Here is a 13,659-nt window from a genome sequence, read left to right as displayed (position 1 = left end):
TATGACCACCTTTTAGGCACTGAAACCTCAGTGGCCTTTTTGTTAATTTATTTAGAGCTGGTTAAAGTTACATGAATCATCTTCTTTTTCTTTCTTTCTTTTTTGAATTTTGACACAATATTGGTGTTTAAGCTATTTTCTGGAATTTCCCTGCTATTCCAGAATTTATTGTATTAGCAGGATGAGAAACTTCAGCCCATTCCTTGAAGATCCTTGTGTAAAAATTGTTAGGCTGACTGACTGATTTTAAAATGTTTCTTTCTAATCAATGCCCTACTTGTCCAAAAGATTGCAAATAAATTTGCAGTTATTTATAACCAGAGCTCCCCACTGATTGAAATGTATTGTTCTACTTAAAAATCAGTGCCAGAGTATCAACTGCAGGCACTAGATCCCACTTGTCAGACTTAAATGATTATTTTTGCTTAAGTGAGAAGTTTTGACAGTCCATCTGGACAGAGCATAATGTGAGCTAAATGATACCTCGTAGCTGCTTTATTACCTGAGAATGAGGTCAAAATAAGTGGATCTGATTTTCGGACAAACACAGTCAAGGGAGTCAACCTTGCGCTGTAGCGAGAGAATCAGCTTTTCAGGTCTACTTGGTTGGTTTTCTCTACTGATATAGAAAGGCTTGAGGACACTCCCTGATTTTGCAAGAGACTCTTTCAAACAGCTACATGTACCATTTAATGAGAGCTAACAACATTTATGTGGTGTTTTGCCTCTCTACAGTGCTGCTTTACTGCTTTTTTTATGAAGCATTCCTTAATAACAAGAACCTTCAGCAAATTTGTATTTCATTAAATTTGTATTATAAATGGAAATCAGAAACTTAAGTCTATAGAGAAATGTAATGTCTCCCATCTCCTGACGAACCAGTGATATTTTCAAGTAAGACACAGCAATTCTCATCTGAAACTGCTGGCAAACAAAGTCTCTCGATGCTCCAGGTCAGCAGCCCTCTGTTTCAACACACCTATGACTGACGAAGAAGGCAGGAAGCATTAGGAATGAAATGAAGAAGTTATCAAATGGTAAAGGAGTTAAATGAGAAATTAAGACAACATTTATAATCTGTGGTCACCCAGTTATCTCTGTTTTCCAGCACCACTCTACTTATTCCATTGGGCAGCTGATGGTGCAACAACATTCCCTGCAAACAGTTTTCGCTAACTATAGACTAGCAAAGGAATTGTTTTGGACTAGCCTCTTGATTTATCTCTTTGTCAGAGCAGCTTATCTAATAGAACTTGTTAGCTTGCATACCTTACTCTTAATTACATACGGCAAGTCTGGAAGCTGTACTGTGACAGTGAAATTTTGCAGAGATGGTTTGCTAACTTGTCTTCACCTCAGCTCTAAAATCAAAACACTTTTAAAGTTTTTTTTTTATTATTCTACAGAACCTGCATTTTACAGATTTATGGAGGAAATCAAGACACAACAAAGGTTTGAGTTCCTAATCATTACCTTAGACCACAGGAGGTCTACCTGGAAGGTAGCGCAAGCTACCCTAGGAGGGCAACGTGGAATTAGGAGTGGGGACACCCCGCGGGGCAGAAGCCAGTGCAGCCTCTGGCACTGCTGTTTTCCCAGAAGCAAGAAGGAAGGTACAGGGCAGGAGGGGAGAAATTTGGGGCGCAGCACACTTCTGTGAGTTCAGTTCGTGAGAGCACCTTTGAGGGGCTACTCTCAACCAGCACAACGCAGCGCAGCAGTGACGCTGTAAGGTGCAGGGCAGCCAGGTCAGAGCCCTGCTGAGAAGCAGGGGGAAGGAAACATGTCTTAAAGACAATCTTTTCTTGCTCTCCGTCGTCTTCATTTCAACAGCAAGAGGGTCAGTCTTGATATCCAGTCTCTTTTAAATCTAATTACTTTGTCTTCCTTTATGGATCAAATTATCCTTCCAAAGAACAGCAGGTGCAGTGAGACTTAAAATAACTCTTCAAATATGGAAGTTCTCAGATGTCTAATAGAAACACCTGGGGCAAAATTCGGAGGTCTCCTCAGGACTGTTACCCAGCTCTTGGTCAGACTGGTCAGACTTCTGTGAGCTAACTGGGATTTAGCACAGAATTATGGAGTACAACCAGGAAAGGAGCCTGAACTTAAATCATGTCCTGAGAACATGCCTTCCACTCCCGACCTGTTTTTTGGGGTTTTTTTTTTTGGGGGGGGGGATTGGGTTTTTTTGTTTGTTTGTTTGTTTTTAATTTCTCCTCCCAAAAAACTAATGCTTCATCTAAATGAAATGTACTTATGTTTTATCTGACTTAGCTGAAAGGTTGACATTTACAAGGAGACAGGGCTAATAGTCTGAGCTATTTGAATTTTGCAACTGCTAAGTACACACATACAGACATGCCCAAGCCTCTTTCCTCACAGCAGACAGGTAGGAGACCAGAGCTAGGTCAGGATGGGAGCTGAGCAATGTAAACTAATCAACAGTAGTGCATAAGGAACTGGAAAAGGAATAGTCAAATGATTAAAAATGTAAAAAATGAGAAAACACAAAGAAGGCTCGGTTTGCTGCATTGAAATGCGCTTTTATATTAGCTGCCCTGAAATGTTCTTTTATTTTAACTTCAGTTACCTTTTTCTAAGAGGAAGAAATCTTACCTACAGGTCAAAACCAGAAGAGTCAGTTCTGTTTTTCCATGTAGCTCATCAACCCCTTCAACTCTTCTAAAACACCTGGTTGTAATGACAGACAGCACTAGGAACTGCAACTAAGAAAAAGCAAATTACATACCAGCTTTAAGTTTCAGGTAAACACCCCCCCATTTATCTTACAGTTTGAGCAGGAGGCTGTGAGAAAGCAGAAGATATCGTCATCAATTGTTCCTACACAATTCCTCTGAGCTGAAAGTGTTTCTCACGTGGAAGTATAACTTAATCAGGAAGCATCTAGGGCCTTTACGCATCAAAAGGTCATTCCACCAAAAATAAACATAAAGAGGCTGCCAGCCTAATGAAAATTTAGTTCAAGTGCCATCCAGAATTTGTCATCTATTTGTCAACTCTTAGTCTGCAACAAGAAAACACACACATATCCTAAAATAAAAGAAAACAAAACCTTCTGTTATGTCACCCTGTTCCTATTTGATCATAGTCTAAACTCTGAAAAAACACTGGATGTCATCCCACAGGGCTAACAGGAGCAAAATGTGATCTGACAAAATCAGTGAGCTAAATACATGGACTGATGCAGTTTTGCTTTCCTGAAGGTAGCAAAAAGAAACTTTGAAGACCGTATCTCTGCCTTAACTGGAGCTGCTTTCAAACGCTAGGATGTTCACAGTGTCTTCATTTCTGTCGTTAAACTGAGCAAAAATAATCTGAGAGAATATGGTTCCCTGGACATCTTAACAGCAGACATCTGCTTGATGAGCAGTGAATGGAAGATGGACCAGGTCCCAACGTCCCTTTTGTTTGCCTGCAGCTCTGGTAATCTTATCCAGAGGAGCCAATTCCGATACTCCTTTCTACTCAGGACTTCAATGAACATGAATTTACAGGACTTAGGTTTCAACAAATTCTTGCCAGATGTACTGACAACTGTTACATTATTTTTCCAAACCAAGCTATAAAACACATAATTGCTGTAACTTCAGTCTGTTGAAAATTTCCCACCACCTGGACTACATCATGATTTCCTTAAACCTGCTTATCACAACTACCCCAAGCTTTGATTCTTGCAGTTAAGAGTTTATTGTACCAAAACCATGATGCAGAACTGTATAAGACATGCCTTTATTTGCCTGTTCAGAACCGAAAGAGATGTTACTCCAAACTACTGACATAAGGCTTAATTTTTTTTAAAACGTGTTTGTGTCCATTATGCGTATTTTGTAATCACTCAATATTTTTGTTTAATTATGATAAATGATGATGAACAAGAATATTACACTAGGTTCCTGTGCCTTCTTTACACTCTCATTGATTGTGCAGTTAAAACATAATTTCCTGTCACATGAATACACAGTGCTATGAATGTACAACCTTGCCTCAAAAACTCTTACAAAGATTTTGTTTCTAAGATTTTAGTCCTGGAACAGGCAAAAAGAGGAACCATGTGCACAGACAACTGCGTATTATAAAAACAGGATAGGGATTCTGTGCAAAATTCACCTGGATGTTCTCTGAGTAATGAGCGTGTAAACCTGCAACCTGAAATTCTCTTAATGTGTTTTCTTTTGGGAAATATTCTAGCTGCGTTCATGTTAGGGAAGAAAGACAACTGTATATGATATATTTGTCTAGACACTACCAGGTTACAGTATCCCACACTAAGTGTGTATTCAGTACAAGGGCTCAGTCACGCAAGAGTCTATCTTTTAAACTGTTTATTACTCTACTGAGTCTTGCTGCCTGCTTGGTATTACTGCAGATTTTGTGTGATCAGTTCCCTCTCTTGCAAGTTCTTTCTGGATGTTCAGTCTTGGCATTGCTCCCAGTGAAGATGTGGAGCTAAAAAGCATGGTGAAACATGCAGAACTTCAGGCTCAGAACTTGGTCCTGCTCCCATTGATTAAAGCAGTGGAGGGTAAAGGCCTAATACACGATTTTCAAAGCAAAAATTTGTACCTAATTCAGGTTGGACTTCAGCAAACACAGATATGGAGCTAGCTTTTTGCATATATTTCCATGTTTTGATGTCTTGGAAAGAAACTCATCGAACACATGCACATGGATCACACTCACCTTCTTACAGGAGATAACCTTTACAAACACCGTTAACATTAAAAATATGGCTGTGCTTGAGTTTATTGTGAGAAGGATTGTTTGGTCATTTCTAGTCTCCCTTCCTCTCCCAAGCTCCTGCTAACATCTCCACTGAGCAAAAATACCGTATTGCGTGGCAGGGCTACGTCCACGCTGATTAGCCAGCGACCAGCTGTTGAGCAGCTGGCTTCTGCTCATCTGCCCTTTGCAGGAGATGTTTGTATGGGTTTCTCTTCTCTGCCCAGCTGTTGATTTCCATGGAGTGTATTGGGATGCAATTGCTTTTGAAACGTTCTTCCTGCTCAAATTTATGGGAAAGCGGCCATGGATTCAAAGGAATGACTGACAGACAGGTAGCAGGATTGCATAAACACCTTTTCGTTGGGACCAGGCTAAAAAAGAAAAAGAGGCTATTCAAGATGGTCCAAAGAATTTAAAAAAACCCAAACAACTTTCTCATCAGAACCTGCTGATTCCTTGAAACCAAACTTTTCTTGGGACTACAAGCTTTGATAGTAAAATTTTCAGACAAGAGAAAAGACAGAAAAAGCACATGCAATGATCTTGTGGTATAGAGCTCAACTGGGCTGTAAGAAATAAATGTTAAATTCTCTGATTTGGGTAGGAGCCAAGAGACTTGAACCACAATCCAGTGACTGCCCTAAACATGGGATTATTCTGGGATGATATTCTAATTTTTCCATGCAAATGCAAAAAAAAGTAAAGATTTCCTTCTCAATGAAGATCACCGACAATTAAGACATCTCAAAAGGTTTTGGGGGATGGAAGGAGAGACCAGGGCAGCAGACTTGTTCTCTGGCTTGCTCTCTTTGCCAAGGCAGACTATTTTGGCAACTCCAGATTTGCTGAAGACTGGAAGTGATCTACTCTAGCTCACTGCCAGGCCCCGTTCCCAGCACCAGGGAACAAAAGGAGGGCTGGGCTGTCCTAAAGCTTAGGTATTTCCATGCCAGTGTAACCCTCTGGAAATCAGATCCACTGGCTTTGTGTTTTGCACCATCTGTAATTTTTTTTTAATAGAGGTGATATTTAAACCACAGAAGAGTACAGAAGAGGTGATGTTCAGCCAAAAATAAAATAAAATAAAATATGAGAATATAGTAAGATATGTGAAAATTTGCAATATGCACTTAGAAACAAAAATCTAGTTTTACAGCACCCCAGACTAATTAGAAATATAAACATCAGGAAAGGAAAACAGCCTTCTTGTGGTTAAAATGAGCTAAGGACTGAAAATAGTCTTTTTAGCTACTACAGACCGGAATTTAGGGGGAAAAAAAGATCGTTATCGCCATTTAGAACAACAGCAGTTCTGCAAGGAAAGATAAGCACCATCTAATCTTCTACTTCAGAAAATTGATTAAGTTTGGAAAGTATTGTCCTACTGCTGCAATGAAGTACAGGTTTTATGCATTATCCAGGCTTCAGTCTTCCTCTGAAGCTCCGGAGGCGCAGTTCTGACTCAGCCAGCTGGGCAGAAGTGGAGTGCCAGGCTTCCTACCTCCCTGCCCTATCAGGCATCGCTGACCCTCGAGCAGGGATGGCAGAAGAATCATAGAATCGTTTAGGTTGGAAAAGACCTTTAAGATCATCCAGTCCAACCATTAACCTACACTACCAAGTCCACTCTGAACCAATCAAGGGTAGACTAGACTAAACCATGTCCCAAAGTGCCACATCTACCCGTTTTTTGAACGCTTCCAGGGATGGTGACTCCACCACCTCTCTGGGCAGCCTGTTCCAATGCTTGACCACCCTTTCCGTAAAGAAATTTTTCCTAATTTCCAACCTAAACCTCCCCTGGTGCAGCTTGAGCCCATTTCCTCTCGTTCTATCGCTAACTACATGGGAGAAGAGACCAACACCCACCTCACTACACCCTCCTTTCAGGTAGCTGTAGAGAGCGATAAGGTCTCCCCTCAGCCTCCTCTTCTCCAGGCTAAACTCCCCCAGGTCCCTCAGCCGCTCCTCATAAGGCCTGTGCTCCAGACCCTTCACCAGCCTTGTTGCCCTTCTCTGGACACGCTCCAGCACCTCAATGTCTTTCTTGTAGTGAGGGGCCCAAAACTGGACACAGTATTCCAGGTGTGGCCTCACCAGTGCCGAGCACAGGGGCACAATCACCTCCCTGCTCCTGCTGGCCACACTATTCCTGATACAAGCCAGGCTGCTGTTGGCCTTCTTGGCCACCTGGGCACACTGCTGGCTCATGTTCAGCCGCTGTCTACCAACACCCCCAGATCCTTTTTGGCCAGGCAGCTTTCCAGCCACTCTTCCCCAAGAAGATAGTATGTGACCAAGAGCTACAGATTACAGTCCTCCATTCTAATTTAAGAAGGAAATTAGTGCCAGTTCAGATTAATCCGCAGGTTGTGGACTGCAGCGTGGCAGAGATGTTTCATTCTGTGTGCCTGTGGCAGGGGTAGGATGCTGCAGGAGGCAAAGCTGATGGGTATAAGCCGTAATGACTGAGCCATCGTATCCAAATTCACATGTGAACATGAGTCGGAGCCACTGCTAGAGATGGGATGTTTACCCAACTCCATTAGCAAGGAAATTAGAGGAAAATTATTATAATGAGTAGGATTCGCTCGTCTGATCAGAAGAATTTTATAAATGTGTCCTCTGAATTTGTTTTGTTTTTTGCAGGAGTACACAGACTAAGACTTTCTGCTTGGATTTCCTTACCGCTGAGGAACTCTGTATTGAAATTCACCATGGCAAAACTAATTTTTTCATGAGTATACCTATAAGCACGGTTTTGTATATAATTTCATCTTCTGAAGGTTATTGTGCAAGCGAAGATTTGTCCTGGCTTCTTGGCTAGTTCAAAGCTCAGCACAGACGAGGTAACATTCTCCATTAAAATAACGTGTACGTTCTGTGCCACCCGGGAGTTTGAGTTTTACCGGCTCACTTGTTTGCAGCGTTGAGTAGATGTGTAAATGGCTGCGTTGATCAGATAGCTGATGCAACTGGTAACGCTGTCCAGAAACCCTCCACCTCGCCCCCGCCCATCCTGCCGACACAACTGTCAAGCCCCCGAATGATGGATTTCCTGCCTAGGTAAATAGTAATAATGGTAGCGCGGCCGTGTGTAGCGGTGGTGGGGGCCTGGAGCAAGATCTCAGCTGGAAGCAGCTCCCAGGAGAAGGGCGGGGGAGGCACTTATGCTTCTTCCAACTCTTCTCAACTGCTCTTATCAGTGAGCCAGAGCCAGCCTTGAGCAGCCGACTACGCTCCTAGAAGTGGAGGGGTTGCATTCCTGGCGTGGCCCCAAAGAGCTCTTTGTATGGCTGGGAAATGCTAGCACTTCTAAAGCTGAATTCCCAGGCAGATGCTGCTCCAAGAAGGAGAGCCAGAAGGAGAAGAGACTAAAGGACATGCATTTGTTTCTCTTTCCCTCTTAGTCTGCTGCCTCCTTTGAGACTCCAGTGTGCCAGGGAGAGAGACAGAGATGCTATCAGCTGTGCATCTGCTTCTTCAATTCAAGGGAATAAAAATATTTTGAAGGGATGATTAGGGACAGATCACTGATATAATGAAATCAGTTGCAGTACCCACAGAAACTGGAGAAGCGCTTCTGCCTCCACATATGCCATGTTCCGCTACTGCTTATAAAAGGATCAATTTACTCATAAAAGAGGGTTTTCAAGTTCCCTTTTCAGTTGTTTTTCCCAGCCTCTGTACCGTGCCCGCTACTGGGCACTCTCAGCTCTGGAAATGGTTCTTTTTTGGACCAAGATTTGCTAGTAAACCTCAAAAAAGTAACCCCAGGCGCCCCCATGTACATTTGGGTCACCGCAGCCTCGAGTAGAGCAGAGCAGTTTATCCACTAGGTGGAAGCCTGTAAATGCTAATGGCTGATGACCACCGCAGCAATTAAAAAAGCCGGCTGAGATTGACTCTAATTCATTCTCCTGACTTCTAACGAAGTAAGGCAAGCTTATCCTGCTCCCTGGGTAGACGGAGACACCTTACACCAAAGAGCTGTCTCCTTACGCATCTGGCTGACTGACTCAGGAAGAACAGGGAACGGTCAGCCAACAATGCCTATTTTGTAAATATTAATTCAGCTTACATAGGCCATTTATAACATATTAGGAAAATGAGGAGCTCTAAAAATCCAAGTTGTCTTCTGCTGCCTATATTCTGGATTGAACTTTGCTTTCTCTGCATTAAAGACATAAAAAAACAGCATTAAAGCTGTTTTCGCTGTGTTCACAGCCAGATTCGCTCCCTTATTTAAGGTGGGTTGCATTCCAGGTGGAAATAAAAAGAAAAAAGAAAAAAAAAATTTTTTGTACTGGATTTAGCTTCTGGAGTCTTTTTCAGGGGCAAAAATGCTGAAATTTGGAAATCTGAGTATGTGTTTTGTGAACGCCCAGATTTAGTGTAGTTGCACTGTGATTACAACAGGTACATTTAAAAAGCTTTTCTCCATTTAGACAGTACACTTAGCACTCTATTTTCTCATTAATGTTTTGCATTTTCTGATAAAGTTCATAGGAACTATGTTTATCTATCAAATAATTTGCATATTATTACTGTAACTCCAATACGCAGATGCCACGATCAAGCCATATGAACCACGCAATGTCTGTACCGGTACAGCAGTCAGCGTGAGATCAGACCATTTGTGGAGGGTTATCTACTTCAGCAAGCAGTTACACTACATCATGGACCAAACAAACATTGAAAATCAAGTCAAAAGTGGTCTGCAGCATAAGTGGCAGATTGGTACAAGATTATCAGTCACTTTGCATCTTTAATTTTCTGAAATACAGGGCCCAATTGTATCAGTGGCTCTTTTTTTATACTGTTGATACACACAAGTCCACAATTCTGCACAAACCGTGAAGCCAAACATCTCCCCTTCTCTGGTTATAGTTTGCAGAGAATCTGTAGTTGAGACTTTTTTGCTTTTAGCTGAAATGATTCGTACACCTGGAGCAGGATATTCAAAATGCAACCAGTGAAGTCCCAGGCTATTCATTATTGATACTCTGGATTTGGATGGACCATCGGGCTATGGAAATCACGCTGGTAGATTCATGATGTCTCTCGAATCTGAAGATTGAGAAAGTCTGTGTGCTTGCTGCATTCATTAACAGAGCTTTCATATGACTCAATCTTAAATGCATCCAGCAGAGAACTTGGACTGGCGCCTGCTTAGAAATACAGCACTAGACATGTGCCATATGCATCACCTACCCACAGGTTCATCAATAACAGCGTTCTACAATACCTGATTTAGAACAAACATTTCAACTCACAGTCCTGATTAACAGTGCCTTTTCTGTTCGGGTGATCTGCTAAATTGCCACGGGTACGCAGCAGGTCGAAAGCCAATTTAGAGCTTACCGCAAGACGCGTTGTTTCCTGACACACCAGAGATATCTACTTGTTTATGCAAGGAATAACAATTATATTGCTACAGTGGTGCTGCTTCGTACAACCTGAGCTAGAGCTGGAGCGCATCCAGGAGGGAGCTGTCTGCAGCAGGACAGTTCACACAAACGTGCCCGACCACCGCGGACAGATCTGGAACCACAGACCTCATGTGAACCGTAGATGAAGCAGATCACCTCTGCAGACATCTACTGATCCATCCACCAAAGAAGATGTGGCAGCACGCAGTGAAGAATCTCCCCGGGGGGTCCCTGCTCTGCCTAGCTAGTACGCTGCCCCGAGGTTTCTGGGAAGTAGCCGTACCTACGGACTCAAGTAGCCACAGGTCATCGTATAACTCAGAGGCTGAGGCCGATTCTCTCCACAGTTCTAAGGTCAAAATTGAGAAATGATGCAACTGATGGCTTGAGGAAGGAACGGCTTGGCTTTGATTTGGGGTCCTGGGTTATTCCTTTGAAATCCAGTTGTGCATACAAGCCTAATAATTTTCTAGCTGGTTTACCTAGAATCAGCCCATTTTCAAGAGAAAGAAACACATGAGACCCTGTAGAGTTTAACTCTGGGTAACTACAATTACACGGTTTCTAGTTGTATTGGAACACCCTGGAGCAAATGCTTGGGCCGGTACTCCTGGGTGTGCAAAGCACCGCGCAGATAGGCACCTGGAGAAGTCAGGAGTGCTGTCTTTGCACCTATATGAAGAAGGCAAAAAATAGCAAATGCTTCATGATTGTTTTCCCTTCTGAAATGGAATATATAGACCTTCAGCCTGGCGTCTCATCTGAGATTAGCCAGCCACTACAGAGACGTACTTATCTTAATAACAAATTTTCCTGAACCCAAGATTTTTGCTTGGCAGTATTCCTTACATGCACATTTCCATAAATCATTCTGATCTGAAATATGGCTAATGACAATAGAAACTAGAAGCCATATTGCCTCAGGGTTGCAGTTATGACCCAGCAACAGCACAGTACGAGAGAACAAGAAGTGAATCCCTGTACTGCTGTCCTGCATAGCTGGGAAGGTGAAGACCTTCACAAGAAACCAGGCTAAAACCTACCTGTCAGGGAAGACAATTTAATTAACAGAAAAAGCACGAGGTCTAGCCAGCTAAATTCAATCACTAAAATGCTTTTCCTTCCCCGCCCAGGCTGCTCTCTCTCCAGCTGGCTGCTTGTCCACCCATGGGTTTCTCTCCTGCCGCAGCTCAAGTGAATCCTGAACCACCAGCTCATACTAATTTCTGTGAAATATAATCCCCTCTGTTTCTTAGCAGGGCGTGCCCTCACAAAAATATCTAACTTAAGCCTGTTAGATACCCCGTTGAATTTTACTTTTATTGTTTTTTCACCTACTTGCTGACCTTACTCATTACCTCTGCTGAATATACGCTTAGCTGTCAGCTGCAGCAAAACAAAGAAACCCCATTCTTCATGCCTCTGTTGCCGCTCTATCAGCTACAAACCCCATCTGTATCACTTCCTCAACTTACAAGAGTAATTTTCCTGCAAGAGCTTCTAACATCTGTCCCCCCTGCGTCTGAATCAGCTGCTTTTGTTGATTTGGCAAAGACTCTGGCATATGCTACAGAGAACATATGGTCTAAGCGTGCCTTTCTGTTACGAGGCAGAGTGAAATTCCTCTGCAGATCTCTACAGATTGGAAGCGGAATAAATCTCTGACATTACGTCCTTTGAGGCAACCGCTGACATTAGCGAGGCTGAGCAGAGGTCTTGTGTCACTGAGAGAGCACAAGAGGTAGGAGAGGTGGGAGATGCGCCCAGGGACAGCCACCCCGGTCCAGGACGGATCGCGAGATGTGCGAGGTGCATGACTTGTTGCGGTAGGAAACAGCTAAGCCAGTAATGGTGGTGATAGTACAGACATCTGAAAGCAAGCGCTCCAGCAAAAAATGATCCGTTTCCAATACTTCTGAGTGAAAGGGAGAAAACCGGGTCCGTGCTGGATCACAGTGCGGTTCAGAAGGTAAGGGATGTGCAGGATGGAAGAGCTGCGGGAATGAAGGAGCAAGTTTGAGCAATTATTAGGTTTGTCAGCGCGATAAACAAAAGCCACTCTGTCAAAAGACGAATGACCATCAGCACCAAGCAGTGTGGAGAGATCTTTGATCCTGCCCCAAGCAGGAGCAGATCCTGACCGTCCCCAGGGGTGTGAACAGGCAGGTTTTTCTGAAGTAAGAGATACTCGGGTAACGAGCATCCGTCTCCGAGGAATGCATACCTTGAATTCCTTGAAGCAAATAGCTTTGCAGCAGTAAGTGTCCCTCTGCACTGGAGGGACAGCGTGCATTCAGTCTTCTACTTAAAGTAACTATCAACAGGCGTCTGTGGCTGTTCGTGTGACTGCCAGATGACTGTGAGCAGTGTCATTGCAAAGTACAGTTACCTTGAACTAAACGCACCAGGTGCGTGACACACTGGTAGAGCACCCATGGAGAAAGAGATGATTTTAAAGCTCACACATTCTTTGCCTTGAGATGTGCTTCTAAGTGACTGTCGTGGTTCAGCCCCAGCCAGCAGCTCAGCACCACGCAGCCGCTCGCTCGCTGCCCCTGCCCCGATGGGATGGGGGGGAGAATCGGAGGAGTGAGAGGGAGAAACACTCCTGGGGTGAGATAAGAACAGTTTAATCATTGAAATAAAGTAAAATAGTAATGATAATAGTAACAGTATCATAATAATAATGATACACGAAGCAAGTGATGCACAATGCAATTGCTCACCACCTGCCGACCGATACCCAGACAGTCCCCGAGCAGCGATCGCTGCTCCCCGGCCAACCCCCCCAGTTTCTATACTGCCCATGACGCCGTATGGTATGGAATAGCCCTTTGGGCAGTTTGCATCAACTGTTCTGGCTGTGCCCCCTCCCAGCTTCTTGTGCCCCTGGCAGAGCATGGGAAGCTGAAAAGTCCTTGACTGGCATTAAGCAGTGCTGAGCAACAACTAAACCATCAGTGTGTTATCAGCATTCTTCTCCTACTAAATCCAAACCACAGCACTGTGCCTGCTGCTAGGAAGAAAATTAACTATCCCAGCCGAAACCACGACAGTGACATATTTGCCAAGAGCTGAGAAAGTGCAAACCAGCTGCATCTGAGGAACGCCTGCCCGCACCCTTCTTTGGGAAGAAGCACTGCTTTTGGTGCTCGGCCGTCACCCCCGCGGATTATCAGTCACGGGGCGAGCAGCTTTTGGGGAGGAGCTCTGCGCTCTCGCCGGCCGCCCCGGGCGCCGGACGGAGCGAGCGGGCGGTGATGGGCGGGCGGGCGCTGGGCTCTCCACGGCCGGGCCCCGGGCTGTGTGCGGGCGGGCCCCGAGCTGCGTGCGGGCGGGCCCCGGGCCGTGTGCGGGCGGGCCCCGAGCTGCGTGCGGGCGGGCGGGCGCTGGGCTCTCCACGGGCGGGCCCCGAGCTGCGTGCGGGCGGGCGGGCGCTGGGCTCTCCACGGCCGGGCCCCGAGCTGCGTGCGGGCGG

The sequence above is a fragment of the Pelecanus crispus genome, chromosome 10, assembly GCF_030463565.1.
Source record: "Pelecanus crispus isolate bPelCri1 chromosome 10, bPelCri1.pri, whole genome shotgun sequence".
Lineage (NCBI taxonomy): Eukaryota > Metazoa > Chordata > Aves > Pelecaniformes > Pelecanidae > Pelecanus > Pelecanus crispus.
Note: the sequence above shows the minus strand (reverse complement) of the source record.